Genomic DNA, 18,505 nt, shown 5'->3' with positions numbered 1-18,505 from the left:
TCGCGCACACTTTTTCAGTTCTGCCCACACATTCTCTATGGGATTGAGGTCAGGGCTTTGTGATGGCCACTCCAATAACTTGAATTTGTTGTCCTTAAGCCATGTTGCCATAACTTTGGAAGTCTGTTTGTGGTCATTTGTCCATTTGGAAGACCCAATTGCGACCAAGCTTTAACTTCCTGACTTATGTCTTGAGATGTTGCTTCAATATATCCACATAGTTTTCCCCCCTCATGATGCCATCTATTTTATGAAGTGCACCAGTCCCTCCTGTAGCAAAGCACAACCACAACATGATGCTGCCAACCCCGGTGCTTCACGGTTGTGATGGTATTTTTTTCCTCCTCCACGCCTCTCCCTTTTTCCTCCAAAAATAACAATGGTCATTATGGCCAAACAGTTCTATTTTTGTTTCATTAGACCAGAGGACATTTCTCCAAAAAGTATGATGTGCATTTGCAACCCGTAATCTGGCTTTTTTTTATGGAGGTTTTGGGGCAGTGGCTTCTTCGTGGCCTTTAACGTTATGTAAATATAGGATTCGTTTTACTGTGGATATAGATACTTTTGTACCTGTTGTCTCCAGCATCTTCACAAGGTCCTTTGCTGTTGTTATGGGATTTACTTGCACTTTTTGCACCAAATTATGTTCATCTCTAGGAGACAGAATGCGTCTCCTTCCTGAGTGGTATGACAGCTCTGTGGTCCCATGGTGTTTATACTTGCATACTATTGTTTGTACAGATGAATGTGGTACCTTCAGGCATTTGGAAATTGCTCCTAAGGATGAACTAGACTTGTGGAGGTCTCCAATTTTTTTCTGAGGTCTTGGCTTATTTCTTTTGATTTTCCCATGATATAAAGCAAATTCTGATTCTGAAAGTAGGCCTTAAAATACATCCAAATGTACACCTCCAATTGACTCAAATGATGTCAGAAGCTTCTAAAGCCATGATATAATTTTCTGGAATTTTCCAAGCTGTTTAAAGGCACAGTCAACTTGTGGTACAGTGAATTGCAAGTGAAATAATCTGTCTGTAAAGAATTTTGGGAAAAATTACTTGTGTCATGCACAAAGTAGATGTCCTCACCGACTTGCCAAAACTATAGTTTGTTATGGTTGAAAAACTAGTTTTAATGACTCAAACCTAAGTGTATGTAAACTTCTGACATCAACTGTACATTAAAACATAAAAACAACTTAAAACAGACACTGACACTGAGAATGCATTTCCCCAGCTAGCCTAGTATGTCTGAGAGTCTAGCCTGAGAGAAACAAAAAGCCCAACAGCAACAACACAAACAAAGACAGCCTGATGTAGTTAATAGTGAGCTCAGTGACCTAATCTACTGGCTGACCTGGGATCAGAAGAGAGATGACCACACGTGACAGGTGAAGAGTCTCCTTCCATTAATTGGCTTACATGGAACAGACTCCAGGGGCCGTGCTGTGAATCAAACATGAGATCCGAGCCAAATGTAGGGCTCTCAGGAAGCGCCAACGCCAAACTTTTGACAGGGCCACGAATCGACAGGGGCCACACTGTTCTGAATAAATTACTGCACATTCTTCACTTGTCACCTAGCTGTTTCTTCCCCTATTCCGGACATTGTTAGCGAGGGTGCTTAGCATGACCCCAATCAGCACCTGGCTCCCTCTATCCTCTCCGCCCTGCGTACTGCTGATAGAGGGAACACAGGCACAATTACTGTCTCCACCAGTCTAGGAAGAAGGGGGAAGCTTCCTCATTCTCTTTACTCCCAGCACTGCATGCTAACTACAGGAGTCCCTGTTCTCCCGGGAACACAGTTCTATCACTTTACAGCACAGCAGCTGGAGAGAGAGAGAGAGAGAGAGAGAGTGAGACAGACAGAGGGAGTGAAAGTGTGTGTGTGTGTGAGAGAGAGAGAGAGAGAGAGAGAGAGAGAGAGAGAGAGAGAGAGAGAGAGAGAGAGAGAGAGAGAGAGAGAGAGAGAGAGAGAGAGAGAGAGGTATTCCTCTGGACAAGAGGAATACCTATGTAAGAATGCTGTTCGTTGACTACAGCTCAGCCGTCACCATAGTACCCTCATCATTAAGCTCGGGCCCCCTGGCCTGAAACCCGCCCTGTGCAACTGGGTCCTGGACTTCCTGACGGGCCAAACCCCAGGTGGTGAAGGTAGGCAACAACACCTTTTCTATGCTGATCCTCAACACAGGGGCCCCACAAGGGTGCGTGTTCAGCCCCCGCCTGTACTCCCTGTTCACCCATCACTGCGTGGCCACGCACGCCTCCAATTCATTCATCATGTCTGCAGATGACACAACAGCGGTAGGCCTGATTACCAACAATGACTAGACAGCCTACAGGGATGAGGTAAGGGCACTGGCCGAGTGGTGCTAAGAAAACAACCTCTTCCTCAACGTCAACAAAACGAAGGTACTGATCGTGGACTTCAGGAAATAGCAGAGAGAGCACATCCCCAACCACATTATAGAGGCCGCATTGGAGAAGGGGAAAAGCTTTAAGTTCAGCGGCATACACCACTGAAAATCTGAACTTGTCCACCCACACAGACAGTGTGGTGAAGAAGGCGCAACAACGTCTATTTAACCACAGGAGGCTGAAGAAATTTGGCTTGTCCGCAGGGCTCTCCAGAGGGTGGCGCGGTTCGCCCAACGGACCACTGGGGGTACACTGCCTTCCCTCCAGAACATCTACAACACCTGGTGTCACATGAAGGCCAAGAAGATAATCAAGGACCTCAGACACAGTCTGTTCACCCCGCTATCATCCAGAAGGCAAGGTCAGTACAGGTGCATCAAAGCTGGGACCGAGAGACTGAAAAACAGCTTCTATCTCAAGGCCGTCAGACTGTTAAATATTCACCCAGTACCCTGCCCTGAACTTATTCACTGTCACTAGCCCGTTACTCAACACTGTTGCTCTATGTACATAGACATGGAACACTAGTCACTTTAATAATAGAACACTAGTCACTATAACAATGTTTACATACTGTTTTACCCATTTCATATGTACAGTGGGGAGAACAAATATTTGATATACTGCCGATTTTGCAGGTTTTCCTACTTACAAAGCATGTAGAGGTCTGTAATTCTTTTTATCATAGGTACACAACTGTGAGAAAATCACATTGTATGATTTTTAAGTAATTAATTTGCATTTTATTGCATGACATACCATGTTTCACACGTTTCATCAGTTGCTACCATGCTATGTTGTTGTCTTAGGTCTCTCTTTATGTAGTGTTGTCTTGTAGGCCGTTATTGTGAATAAGAATGTGTTCTTAACTGACTTGCCAAGTTAAATAAATACAAATTACGGTTCCACGTTGAAAGTCCCTGAGCTCTTCAGTATGGGCCATTCTACTGCCAATGCTTGTCTATGGAGATTGCATGGCTGTGTGCTCAATTTTATAAACCTGTCAGCAACTGGTGTGGCTGAAATAGCCAAATCCACTAATGGAAGGGGTGTCCACATAGTTTTGTATAAATAGTGTATTCTATCCACATCCATAATGTCTGTACATCCTATTACATACAATATATATACAGCATTAGTCAAACGTTTGGACACACCAGCACTTTCCAGGGTTTTTCTGTATCTTTGACTATTTTCTACATTGCAGAATAATAGTGAAGACATCAACACTATGAAATAACACATGGAATCATGTAGTAAACAACCACACATATATATTATATCTGAGACAACCATTTCAATTAACATGTGTGCCTTGTTACAAGTTAATTAGTGGAATTTCTTTCCTTCTTTCCAATCAGTTGTGTTGTGACAAGGTAAGGGTGGTATACAGAAGATAGACCTATTTGATAAAAGACCAAGTCCATATTATGGCAAGAACAGCTCAAATAAGCAAAGATAAATGACAGTCCACATGTCACGCCCTGACTTTAGTATTCTGTGTTTTCTTTATTATTTTGGTTAGGTCAGGGTGTGACGAGGGTGAAATATGTGTTTTTGTCCTGTATAGAGTTTTTGTATGTCTAGGTGTTTTTCTAGTCTAGGGGTTTATATGTCCATGGCTGCCTAGATTGGTTCTCAATCAGAGGCAGCTGTTTATCGTTGTCTCTGATTGGGAACCATATTTAGGTAGCCATATTCCTTGGTTTATCTGTGGGTTATTGTCTATGTGTAGTTGCCTGTGTCAGCACTCGGTTTATATATACTATTTAATGAAGCTACCAGTTGAGGACTTGTGAGGCTTCTGTTTCTCAAACTAGACACTCTAATGTACTTGTTCCTCTTGCTCAGTTGTGCACCGGGGCCTCCCACTCCTCTTTCTATTCTGGTTAGAGACAGTTTGCGCTGTTCTGTGAAGGGAGTATTACACAACGTTGTACTAGAGTTTTCTAATGATCAATTACTTTTAGAATGATTAACTTAGATTAGCTAACACAACGTGCCATTGGAACACAGGAGTGATGGTTGCTGATAATAGGTCTCTGCCAGCCTATGTAGATATTCCATTAAAAAAATCAACCATTTCCAGCTACAATAGTCATTTACAACATTAGCAATGTCTACACTGTATTTCTGATCAATTTGATGTTATTTTTATAGACAAGAAAGTGTGCTTTTCTTTCAAAAACAAGGACACATTTAAGTGACCCCAAATGTTTGAATGGTAATATATATATATATATATATATATATATAAGCATTTCGCTACACCCGCAATAACATCTGCTAAATATGTATATGTGAACAATAAAATGTCATTTGATTTTGATTTGATTTGAGGGAGAGGAAGAGAGACAGAGACAGGGTTGAGAACTAGAAGAAGCTTTGGCTAATTAAATATTCTCTCAGATTACATGGAGCTATTTGGCCCTCTCTGGGAAATTGTGACTTTCATAATCTTATTAAAGAGGAAGGTACTGACTTTTTAACATTTCACATGAAAATACCAATTTAGAAAAGGAAAGGGGGGGGGGACCCAGCTCTAAGTCTTAGACAAATTGCAAACGATACAAATGTGTAGGCCATAATTAGATTTTTTTCTTCCCCTCAACAGCTTTTCATAATTGAAAATACTGACACTACCAAGAACACACTTCAACACACACACATTACGCACAGCTAGTTCTTCAATTGCAAAATTCCATTTATATTTCCCCAGCCTAAGGGGGAATAAAGTTAATAAGAGTGGGGGACATTGTGCTTTTTCAGGGGGACTCACACAGTCTGGTTACAATGGCACGGTCTGGCACAACAGGACGCCGTGTGCATACAGAAAACCATCCACACTTATTGAGACAAAGAATATTATATAACACAGCACCAGGTGAATGCATACAGCCTCAGTGTGGCCACTCACCGTGTACTCTTGTTGATTGACACTGAGGAGGATTTCCCCATTAAGAGACTTATCATGTCTAAGGCTTCTCCATTCTCACCCTGTGTGCTGTGTCATCTCATCCTGGACTGGTCTTGGGCTGGGCAGAAATCTGAGTCACACTCTCTCACAGTGCTGTTCACTATCCATGACTCACTTCACTTGACTTCATATAATACTTCTTTACTGTTAGATTGAACCACCCGGCTGCCAGTTCCTTATTAAAGGGATATGCACAGCTTCGTTAATATTAGTGAAGCAGACTGTGAAAACGGACATGAGTTCAAAACCAATCGAAGCCATTCAGTGCATTTGAGAGGGCAGTCAATTGAAATGCTTAACATGTTTACGCTAAATACATTTGAGTGGCTTTCATTGGAGTCAAACTGTATTTAGCGTGTGAGCAGTCCGGAAGAGTGAATCAGGTGTTATCCTGTTAAACTATTAAGGTGTGCTGGGGTTCAACCAGGGTTTCAAGCCTCTGATTAAGATCTTAGGATGTTTGTCTCTGCTGCTGCTGTCCGGTCAGACCCAAAGCGTTTCCTCCCACATCATCCATTTGACATGACATAACCTACAGGGCCTACAATCACAACAACTGTGTTGTTTAGACTAGGGCCATACAGCTTTTGGCTGGGAAAACATGGTCAATTGAAAAATGTTTTTGTTTCAGCCTTACATCAATGTTTTCTGCTCTTGGCTCTGTGCACCAGCCCCATGCTAGCCTTTGTAAAGTGAGTCTAAGCACACAAGCTATAAAGACAAAGACATTGTGAAGGAGCAGTGGACGGATGGGAAGATCAGTGGAGGATTGCGAAATTCATTCCCTGGACTAATGAAAGAATAACCACAAGCTTTGAAAGAACGGCAGCAGTCTCTCCAGCATTCCTTTCCATCTATCCCTCTTCTCCAAAGTTCCTTTGAAACATGTCCCATACTGCTTTAGTCCCCCAATACAATCTCTCAAAAAAGAAAAACGAGGGAATATGGACAATGTTATTTTTGTTCTCTCTCTCTCTCTGGTTCTCCTGCCAAACGTTCACTGTGATTAGAGAAAATAGAAGTTAATTGCTTAATCTCTCATCTCCTCTTGTAGTCAGATAGAAATGATTGGTGAGTGGCGATGGTTGGATGGCTTCAAGTAATGAGGAATGAAACCATCATATATCATAACCCAGTTCACCAAGGCAACATCGACATTTGTCTTAGGTTGAGGGTTAGGACTTAGGTTTAGGGGTTGGGTTAGGTTATGGGATAAGGTTAGGTTGGGGCGGCAGCGTAGCCGAGTGGTTAGAGCGTTGGACTAGTATAATAATAATAATAATATATGGTTAGACTTACAGTCATGTTGGCATACATTCTAGTAACAAACGGAAGGTGCTGAGCTACAGAAGGACCAGTAACCAGAAGGTTGCGAGTTCAAACCCCTGAGCTGACAAGGTACAAATCTGTCGTTCTGCCCCTGAACAGGGAGTGAACCCACTGTTCCCAGGCCGTCATTGAAAATAAGAATATGTTCTTAACTGACTTGCCTGGTTAAATAAAGGTAAAAAAAATAAAAGGGTTAGGAAAAATAGGATTTTGAATGGAAATACATTTTAGATCCCCACGGGGATAGAAGAACATGTGTGTGTGTGTGTGCGTGTGCGTGCATGCATGTGTTTGTGCGTGAGTGCGTGCGTGTGTGAGCGAGGGAGAGCGAGAGACAGTATGAGAGATTAAGAAAGAAAGTGAGAGCGAGTGTTTGATTTTGTGTGTCGCACAGTGGTGTAAAGTATTTAAGTAAATAGATATACAGTACTTTAAAGTACTACTTAAGTAGATTTAGTTTTTTTTGTACTTTAATATTCATATTTTTTTTTTACAACTTTTACTTTAAATCTATAACATTCCTACAGAAAATAATGTACTTTCTACTCCTTACAGTACATTTTCCCTGACAACCAAAAGTACTCCAAATTACATTTTGAATACTTAGCAGGACAGACAAATGCTCCAATTCACGCACTTATCAAGAGAACATCCCTGGTCACACCTACTGCCTCTGATCTGGCGGATTCATTAAATAAAAATGCTTTGTTTGTAAATTATGCCTGAGTGTGCCCCTGGCAATCCATAAATAAAACTAAATGTGCCGTCTGCTTTGCTTAATATAAGGCATTTGAAATTATTTATACTTTTACTTTGACTTGTGATACTTTTAGCAATTATATGTACTTTTAATAGTTAAGTATATTTAAAAAATAAATACTTTTAGACTTTTACTCAAGTAGTATTTTACTCATTTATACTTGAGTCATTTTCTATTAAGGTTTCTTTACTTTTACTCAAGTATGACAACTGGGTACTTTTTCGACCACTGGTCCCCCCCATGCTTTAGATCATTGATCCCAGGTGTTCCTGCTGCCGTTTCATATAAAATAAGCAGCAGTTTTGTCAGGCAGCGTTGTCAGCGAATCCATAGAGAGTAGCGCAGGGTTTACGTGTGAAATTTGGGGCACGCGTGGCACACCCTGTCCCTCTGTCCATGGCTCGTTAAATGAAAGACACTTTCCCCCATGGTAATCCCAATCCCGTCCACCCCACTTGTGAGGGGCCTCCAACTGCTTTTAAATGCTAGTAAAACTAAATGCATGCTCTTCAACCGATTGCCTCCCGCCTGACTAGCATCACTACTCTGGATGGTTCTGACCTAGAATATGTGAACAACTACAAATACCTAGGTGTCTGGTTAGACTGTAAACTCTCCTTCCAGACTCACATTAAGCATCTCCAATCCATAATTAAATCTAGAATCGCCAAACATACCCTCCTAAAACTGACTATCCTACCTATCCTTGACTTCGGCGATGTCATTTACAAAATAGCCCCGGACACTCTACTCAGCAAACTGGATGCAGTCTATCACAGTGCCATCTGTTTTATCCCCAAAGCACAATACACTACCCACCACTGCAACCTGTATGCTCTCGTTGGCTGGCCCTCACTACATATGTCGCCAAACCCACTGGCTCCAAGTCACCTATAAGTCTTTGTTAGGTAAAGCTCCGCCTTATCTCAGCTCACTGGTCACCATAGCAACACCCACCCGTAGCACGCGCTCCAGCAGGTAAATTGCACTGGTCATCCACAAAGCCAGCACTTCATTTAGCCGCCTTTCCTTCCAGTTTTCATTCCAGTGTCCTTCCAGTTTTCTACTGCCAATGACTGGAACGAATTGCAAAAATCTCTGAAGCTGGAGTCTTATATCTCTCTCTCTAACTTCAAGCATCAGCTGTCAGAGCAGCTTCCCGATCACTGTACCTGGACACAACCAATCTATAAATAGCACACCCAACTACCTCATCCTCATATTATTACTTACCCTTTTGCTCTTTTACACCCCGGTATCTCTACTTGCACATCATCATCTGCACATCTATGACTCCAGTGTTAATTGTAATTATTTTCACCTCTATGGCCTATTTTCTTTTCTTTTGTGTTATTGACTGTACGTTGGTTTATTTGTAACTCTGTGTTGTTGTTTTTATCTCACTGCTTTTCTTCATCTTGGCCAGGTCGCAGTTGTAAATGAGAACTTGTTCTCAACTGGCCTACCTGGTTAAATAAAGGTGAAATTAAAGAATAAAAATAAAAAATTGTTCTGATGCAGATTTAGCCCTGTGTCCCGGCCGGAAACTTACAGTCACAACCTATTCCTCTATAGATCAGGGCCTGGAAATCGGACACTTATTTCTTTAGCCTCACGGCTTATCAGACACAAGTCTGGACCGAGAATATTAACCAGTAGCAAATCCCACAGATGTAGGCAGAACACCAATCTAAATCTGGTTGTGTGTTTAATCAACAGATACGGCGTCATGCTCGAGTCTTGCTAAACCAAAAGCATATCGCTGGAATTATCTTGAATGTGTTTAATATGCCTACATTTAAACGAAGGCTCAGACGTTGGATGTGGGTGGCACACACAAAAACACAATTCATTAGTTGGCACTATGAGCTAAAGTAGACACATTCATTACCTTGCAAATACATTTTCTGACTGAGTGATTCCACGCCGGCGCAGCCCGAATATATTTGTGGTATCTGAGATTGTTCAGGCATTTCTCACATAGTAACTTAATTGGGAGGAAGGATGTTTGATATGCTTTTCACATTTGTATCACAAATACACACGCACACACACACACACACACACACACACACACACACACACACACACACACACACACACACACATATATATATATATATATATATATATATATATATATATATATATATATATATATGTATAATATAAATAATAATAATAATAATAATAATATATATATATATATTATCATGCTGAAAGTGGCTATTTTAGGTCATTTTAGACATGTACATGATACAGACAACATCTTGGTGTCATTATACTCCTTATAATGTTTCCTTCCGAAACATGCAGAACTATACAGAGCCCTCCGCATTGTTACAACATTTGAGAGGCTCACGGCGACGCGGTACGGGGCTTGATTTGGCCTCTGCGTGCCCCAGAGGCACCGCTGTTGCGTCACACCCTCCATACGAAGGTCCGACCACATTTAAATGGGCTTTTACGCTTACGCACAGGTGTTCGGTGAAAGGTGAAAGCACCAATTTGTAAGTCGCTCTGGATAAGAGCGTCTGCTAAATGACTTAAATGTAAATGTAAATGTTATAATATGGGGATGTCTAGATTTTGAAATACACACTTTCATATTCCTTTATTCAACGTTAAAAATATGAAAAAGTATCTCAAAAGTACCCTTTTAGATTTTGCTTTTTTTTTGTTGCATGTACTTTGCCAAAGAGGTGTGGAAGCATTCCAACAGTGAATGGGAAAATAGATTCAAAGGGAACTCCCTCTGCTGGTGATTTGCTGAATGTGCAGTCCTAAAGGAGGTGATTGGTTAATGACCTATAATGCAATTTCTATGTATTTCTATGTATAAATGGGTACTATCATTAAAAGTACCAGAGAGCCCACTCTAGAAATTTGAGGTCTTTGAAGAGTATAGTGTTACAAACAATATGTCTTAAAATGAACTAAATCCAAAAGAGTACTTTGATATCTTAATGTTAATATGTTTAATGTTGAATCAAGACATGCACCAAGATGTTGTCTGTATCATGTACGGTTCACCGATCATAGGGTCTTACAGGAGGCATGTACATGTCTAAAAAGGGCCTAAAATGACCACTTTCATCATGATTTCTCCAAAACATTTTGTGATACAAATGTCAAACATCATTCCTTCCAAATTAAGTTTCTATGTGAGAATTGCCAGAACAATCTGAGATACCAAAAATATTTTTTTGTGGCTACGTTGGCATGGAATCGGCCAACTTGTTCGACAGCATTCACAAATCCAATCAGCAGTTTTAATTATATTTCTATTTCTTCAACTGGAGGTTAATGAAGCCTACCTACCTTGTCAGTTTGACTATTATCTTGAACCCAAACTGAGGCTTTGGAGTCGAGCAGAAATGTGAGGTGTTAACATTTAATTCCCAGTGTTCTCACAGGTGTTGAGGGGGATCGAGATCTGAAACCGAGATGTGCTTGTTTTACATTGGTGGGTGTGAAAACTAAAGGCTGAATGGAAACTGTTGTGAATGTTGGTACCTTTGACCAGTTCTCTGGATTATGTACATCACTTTTCTGCTCCGTAACAATGCCAATAAACAAAAATGCATGAAAGCTGCTAAACGGATTATTAAGGGGATTAATAACAGACAGGGGCAGAAGCAGGATGAGGGGATTAGTGTTGTCGCTTTGAAGTCAAACTGAGGAGAGAATTTGACTTGGAATGCTTCCACACCTCCTTGGCAAAGCATATGCAATCCTACTGCAAGATTCAAGACCAAGAGAGATGAGGAGAAAAGTAAATATAAACTTCAATCTTTTTTTTCTTTCTTTTTTTTTAAGATGGTGGTTATGAGCAGCTCACATAGCACAGATGTAATTCCACAGAAATAATGAAGTGCTTCAATTAGGCCCTGATTAAAAGCCAAACATTAATTTCACCTTCTTTTAAGACACACAACTAGCACTGACATTCACTTTAGAGATTGTCTGGCACACGTAGTAGAGAATCGCTGATTTGGGCCGCCAACATCGCACAAACCAATTCCAACTCATTTTACCTCTCGCTCTCTCTCCACTGTTATATATTTGGTGATTCACAGATGGGGGAATGAGAAAATGTATCTGCGGTAAGTGTGTGCCTTTTCCAGGCAGCATCTCTGTGTTGCTAATTAGGCTGGTGGTTTTTACAAAGCGTGTTCTCATTAAGCTGATTCTGCCTCTAATCAGGGTGGCTGTGGTGGCAGTGTCTGGAAAACAGCATCAGTCTGGACAAGCTCATTACAGCCCCCTATAAAAACCACTGGCCTAACGATCATCCCACCTGCTCACTCAACCCAGCCCAGAGGAGGCCATCAAGTTCACCCCTCAATCAGATTACTAAACACTAAATACCCCCTCAACTTTCTCAGTCCATATAGTATAGTATGCATAGTTGAGTATATCATTATTGACTTTGAAATATTTATTTCTCATTGAGTTGGACCAGGATTTAGACTTGACCACATGAGGGCCCAAAGTATTTCTGGGTAATATGAATTTTGGCATTTTGATGTGCTGAAATCTCCTATGGATGTGAGTGCTAAGTAGGTTACTGGGGCCCAGTTATGTGTGTTCTTATAGACTTGCTGAATAGGGAGTTGTATTTTGGGGGGGGGGCATTTGCATGGCAGAGCATAGAGCTGGGGGGCACCCTCACCCCTCAGGGCCTTGGAGGGGCATCTTTCACTATACACACATTGCTGTCAGATGCTGAGCGAGGACCGCTAGCACAGCTGCACCACAATCACAGTAGAGTTACAAGCAAAGAAGCACTCACAAAATAAGTCAATTTCCTCTCAAACATGAACACACACACACACACACACACACACACACACACACACACACACACACACACACACACACACACACACACACACACACACACACACACACACACACACACACACACACACACACACACACACACACACAGCTGAATAGGAACAGAGAATAAAAGCAGACAGAGCAGTGGGAGTCCTGAATCCAGAGGCTGCAAATACAAACAGTACATTGGCATTACATGGACTCTGCACTCTTGTTTGCTTAGTCACCACTATTCTCATAGTGCACATTTTCAAAAATCGCCCGGATCTTGTTCGTTTGTGCACAGTACATGTAGGCGTCTCCACTCTTCTATGACTTCCTAGGACTTAAAAAAAAATTGCAATTTCCTTGACTTCCCATACTGCCTATAGTGCATCAGAGACGAACCACCTACATGTGTACATGTACAGCATGTAATTGCTAACCTGCGGCTGGTTGATATGCTTAACTATATTTAAGGAGCCGGGTGGCTCAGCGGCGAAGCCACTTTCCTATTTCTGACATTTACCCAGCGTTCCTTCTGGCTTATGGAGTGGCTCTGTCCGTGGCTTTACCAGTTCCCTGGTGTGGCTGGTCGCTCCGCCATATAATCCTCTAGCCCGGTCTCTAGCCGCTATATAAAGCAGGTAAGAGGCTTGTGGCAGGAAGAGATACTTGAGCTCACCGATTACAGCCCGGCTCCCGAGTTGAGTGAGAGATAGCGTTAGAGAGAGTGAGACAGAGTGAGAGAAAGCAAGATAGAGTGAAAATGGGAGTGTGGTGTGTGTGTGTGTAGGAGAGAGATTATGAGCGAGAGCAATTGAGAGATAGAGAGAGAGGCAGAGAGGCAGAGGAGCGGTGAAAGAGTGAAATGCTGTAGTGCAGAGGCCAGCTGCACACAGACCTGGTGCTCCAAAACAGTGATGACTGTTGCATGCTTACACACACAGGACTAGTATGGTTCTGCTATGTCACATAGTTAAGACTACAGAGAAACAAACTCACAAACAAAACAGGCTGTAAACTATTAACCTGCCAAAGATCCGGCACTCCATGCTCGCACTCCATGCTCACAGTGCACACAGAGTGAAGTGCAGCGTGCATCTGAACAGCAGAAGCCCATTACAGTGTGTACACCGTTGTACCATGAACGTCGTCTGGTCCTGAGTCAGTGGTCCTGGACTCCCCTGGGCCACGATCCAACTGTCACTCAGGATCCATCTCCCCATGGCCACTGCACTATGCCTACCCATTATAACACGCACGGCTCCACGCCGCACCGCCACAAGGGGAGAATATGCACAGCGAGCCACTGACGTCTCAGAACAACTCCTCAAGGACCACAGCTTCTGACAACACCAACCCACGAGACGAGAAGACTTTTGGAGACACTCAACCTCAGAGACAGACAGCCCACTACGCAGCCCCCTGCCAGTACAACACAAATCCACAGGGTTCCAGAGCCAGCCAACCACTCACTATGCAACTCAGACATGACACAAACCCACAAGCTGAGTTAGGAATGTTAGGCTACAAGTGTTTTTTATTCTTCACTAGTTGCACTGCGTAGACGTGTTGTTCACATGGTGTTAAACAGAAACGATCGGGGGGAAAGAGACAGCGAGGGTTGAAAACAACCAACAGGTGCACTCTTATTAAAAATGTGTCGTGGTAATTGCTCTCCTGCCGAAAATGACTTTGACACCGTCCTCCGTTAAGAAAAGACAGAGGAAAATAAATGGTAATGTTGCTGAATGAAATGTTACTTCAATGAAATGTTGGTGTTCAATTTGGGATCTCCGCTCTCCAAATCAACTGGAATTCCTCAGGCTACGGTCGACCAATTGGTAGTTAGTTAGCGTTGAATTACGTTGGCACTGAAAAAAACAAAATACATGCTAGGTCCTCTTTCCTCCAATGCTGGCTAGGAATCTTAGATGTGGGCAGAAAGTAAATGTGTGATTGTATTTGGGGCCCAGCAGGGAGAAGTTTTAGAGACATTAAGGCTGAGTGTGTGCTGTGCTGTGTGGAGAGGAGAGGAAAGCTTTAATAAGTCTGGGAGGTTGGCATGAAGGCGGCTGCAGCACCAACCTCACACTGCCGTAAACGAGGACTCGCCAGGCTGGGGCTGCACTCAGAGCTCAGCCCTGGCGGGTGGTGCTCATACTTATTCTCTGCGTGTGTGCGTCTAAGTGGTTTTTACCAGCAAATGGAAAGGGGGAAATGGCTATGCTGAACTAGAGCGGTGTGGAGGGGAGGGCTACTTGGCTGGCGGCTGCTGGAGTGGGCTGGGGTGAGGAGGGGAGGGCTACTGGGCTGGCGGCTGCTGGAGTGGGCTGGGGTGAGGAGGGGAGGGCTACTGGGCTCGCGGCTGCTGGAGTGGGCTGGGGTGAGGAGGAGAGGGCTACTGGGCTGGCGGCTGCTGGAGTGGGCTGGTGTGAGTAGGGGAGGGCTACTGGGCTGGCGGCTGCTGGAGTGGGCTGGGGTTAGGAGGGGAGGGCTACTCGGCTGGCGGCTGCTGGAGTGGGCTGGTGTGAGGAGGGGAGGGCTACTGGGCTGGCGGCTGCTGGAATGGGCTGGTGTGAGGAGGGGAGGGCTACTGGGCTAGCGGCTGCTGGAGTGGGCTGGTGTGAGGAGGGGAGGGCTACTGGGCTAGCGGCTGCTGGAGTGGGCTGGTGTGAGGAGGGGAGGGCTACTGGGCTAGCGGCTGCTGGAGTGGGCTGGTGTGAGGAGGGGAGGGCTACTGGGCTAGCGGCTGCTGGAGTGGGCTGGTGTGAGGAGGGGAGGGCTACTGGGCTAGCGGCTGCTGGAGTGGGCTGGTGTGAGGAGGGGAGGGCTACTGGGCTGGCGGCTGCTGGAGTGGGCTGGTGTGAGGAGGGGAGGGCTACTGGGCTGGCGGCTGCTGGAATGGGCTGGTGTGAGGAGGGGGTGGAACTCTGCAGTATTTTTTAGGATTACTGGCTTGCTAAAGTCTTCCACATAGCCGGAGGCAAACAAACAGCGGTTTCCGTAAAATAAGTGGGAAATACAGCTTTGCTCTCGTTGAAATGTATTAATAGGGTTACACAACTACCGGTAGTTGACCGGTGTCTGGCTGGTGTGAGGAGGGGAGGGCTACTGGGCTGGTGGCTGCTGGTAGTTACCGGTAGTTGACCGGTAGTTACCTGTAGTTGACCGGTAGTTGACCGGTAGTTACCTGTAGTTGACCGGTAGTTGACCGGTAGTTGACCGGTAGAATTGACAGTAATGTTGGTAATTAACAGGTCATCTATGGCAATCATTGGTCATTTATACTTACACGTGGAGTGTGCGACTTTCTTTATTTTGATAGTTTATAGTTTATTCGCCGTTATTCAGCACCTCCACACAAACTATTATTCTGGGTGTGCGCCAGCTCATGTTTTTTTTTCATCTACCTTTATACTTGAATAACATGTCAACTTCTGACCCACTGGGAATGTGATGAAAGAAATACAAATTGAAATAAATAATTATCTCGATTATTATTTTGACATTTCATATTCTTAAAATAAAGTGGTGATCCTAACTAACCTAAGACATGGAATTTTTGCTAGGATTAAATGTCAGGAATTGTGAAATACTGAGTTTAAATGTATTTGGCTTAGGTGTATGTAAACTTCCGACTTCAACTGTACATGTGATATGAGTCATGAAAAATATGTAAACATTATTAAAGTAGCATTATTCAGAGTGCATTGTATAAAGTGAGCAATTTATTAAAGTGGCCAGTGATTGGGCCTCAATGTAGGCAGCAGCCTCTCTGAGTTAGTGATTGCTGTTTAGCAGTCTGATGGCCTTGAGATAGAAGCTGTTTTTCAGTCTCTCAGGCCAAGCTTTGAAGCACCTGTACGGACCCCGCCTTCTGGATGATAGCGGTGTGAACTGGCAGTGGCTCGGGTGGTTGATGTGCTTGATGATCTTTATGGCCTTCCTGTGACATCGGGTGCTGTATGTGTCATGTAGGGCAGGTAGTTTGCCCCCGGGATGCTTTGTGCATACCGCACCACCCTCTGGATAGCCTTGCGGTTGAAGATCGGTGCAGTTGCCGTACCAGGTTGTGATACAGCTCGACAGGATGCTCTCGATTGTGCGTCTGCAAAAAAACTTTCCATCTTCTCCACTGCTGTCCCTTCAATGTGAATAGTGGGGTGCTCCCTCTGCTGGTTCCAGAAGTCCACGATCATCTCCTTTGTTTTGTTGACATTGAGTGAGAGGTTATATTCCTGACGCCCTCACCTCCTCCCTGTAGGCTGTCTCGTTGTTATTGGTGATCAACCCCACTATTGTTGTGTCGTCTGCAAACTTGATGATTGAGTTGCAGGCGTGCGTGGCCATGCAGTCGTGGGTGAACAGGGAGTACAGGAAGGGGCTGAGCACGCACCCTTGTGGGGCCCCAGTGTTGAGGGTCAGCGAAGCCTTCACCACCTGAGGGCAGGGCAGGTTACTTGAGACCCCAAGGCCTCCAGCTTGATGATGAGCTTGGAGGGTACTATGGTGTTGAATGCTGAGCTGTAGTCAATGAACAGAATTCTTACATAGGTATTCCTTTTGTCCAGGGGATAGGGCAGTGTGCATTGTGATGGCGATTGTGTCATCTGTGGCCCTTTTGGGGCGAGTACGCATACTGAAATGGGTCTAGGGTGCACCTCCTTTTGCCCTCACAACATCCTCAATTTGTCAGGGCATGGACTCTACAAGGTGTCGAAAGCGTTCCACATGGATGCTGGCCCATGTTGACTCCAAGGTGTGTGGATGTCCTTTGGTTGGTGGACCATTCATTATACACACGGGAAATTGTTGAGTGTAGAAAAAAAAAACAGCAGTGTAGCAGTTCTTGACATCCTCAAACCGGTGAGCCGGGTACCTGCTACCGTACCCCGTTCAAAAGCAGTTCAATATTTTTTCTTGCCTACTCATTCACCTTCTGAACGGCCCAAATACCAAGCCATGTTTCAATTGTCTAAAGGCTTTAAAATCCTCCTCTTCATCTACATTGAAGTGGATTTAACAGGTGACATCAATAAGGCTTTCACCTGGTATCACCTGGTCAGTCTATGTCATGAAAAGAGTGTTCCTAATGTGCTTTACACTCAGTGTATTAAAAGCATCTTATTTCATCATGTGTTAAATTTAACATGTTTTGTAAATTCCAGAAAACCCTTGAAAGTTTCAAACATGTAGTTGTAACCCCTGCCACCTCTTACCGAGAGAGAGAGAGAGCGAGAGAGATTGAAAGAGAAGAGAAGGAAATATCAGTTAACGAGTGCAAGCCGAGGAATGACCTTGACGTGATGATGGATGGACTATAATCCTGAGGTGTGCTGTGATGCAGTTTGACAGGGACATATGAACTACAGTACTGCGGAATCCGCTCAGACCCACGTACCAGTGAAGCTTTCCACTCCAATGTGAGAGTCGGTTAAACACTGCAGAGATACAGAACATACGCACTTCTCTCTTCCCTATATTCCTCTCCGCAAACTCCTATCCTTTCCCTTGACACTGGCCCATACCACTTTTCTCTTCATCTCCGCCCTCCTTTAATCCGTCTCTCCATTTCACACCTCCCTTTCCACTCCTGTTCTCTCTCTCCGAGAGGAAGCGAGAAACAAAACAAAAAACAACACAGGCACTAAAAAGCCGGTCCAAGGACACAGCTGAGGTCCCCTGGTGCTATGAAGAGTTGTAAAGCAGTGGACTGTGGGAAATCAGGAGTGATTGTGGAAGGAGGAAAAAATAATTGAGTGCTCACCGGAAACACAAATGTTTGTTTTGTTTTTCAGGTCTTTGGGAGTTTTTCCTCTGCAACTCAAAGACAGCACCTCCTCAGGGGCACACGCGCGCACACACACACACACACACACACACACACACACACACACACACACACACACACACACACACACACACACACACACACACACACACACACACACACACACACACACACACACACACACACACACACACACACAAACATGCACACGCAGCCGCACACACAGACACATGCACAAACAGCGGAGAAACAGCAGCGAGGCTTTACTCTCAGTCTCCAGCAGACCCCTCCCTGCATCCTGAGCCATCAATCCAGATAAGTCGGAATGAAAGCGATTGTTTAGAGCAGAGGCTGTAATTTCACCATTAGTCTCAATAAGAGGCAGCCCATGG

The 18,505-nt window shown here is 44.0% G+C and overlaps 1 protein-coding gene across 1 annotated transcript in view; it reads right to left on the bottom strand.

The window, feature by feature from the left end:
- The window catches only part of LOC118394137 (neural-cadherin-like), a 192,308-nt gene that overhangs the window by 116,724 nt on the left and 57,079 nt on the right, over positions 1–18,505 (bottom strand). The gene's annotated exons all lie outside the window — the stretch shown is intronic.

This window comes from Oncorhynchus keta, chromosome 14, assembly GCF_023373465.1.
Source record: "Oncorhynchus keta strain PuntledgeMale-10-30-2019 chromosome 14, Oket_V2, whole genome shotgun sequence".
Classification (NCBI taxonomy): domain Eukaryota; kingdom Metazoa; phylum Chordata; class Actinopteri; order Salmoniformes; family Salmonidae; genus Oncorhynchus; species Oncorhynchus keta.
The sequence above is the reverse complement of the archived record's forward strand: the minus strand, read 5'-3'. Positions and strand labels throughout refer to the sequence as shown.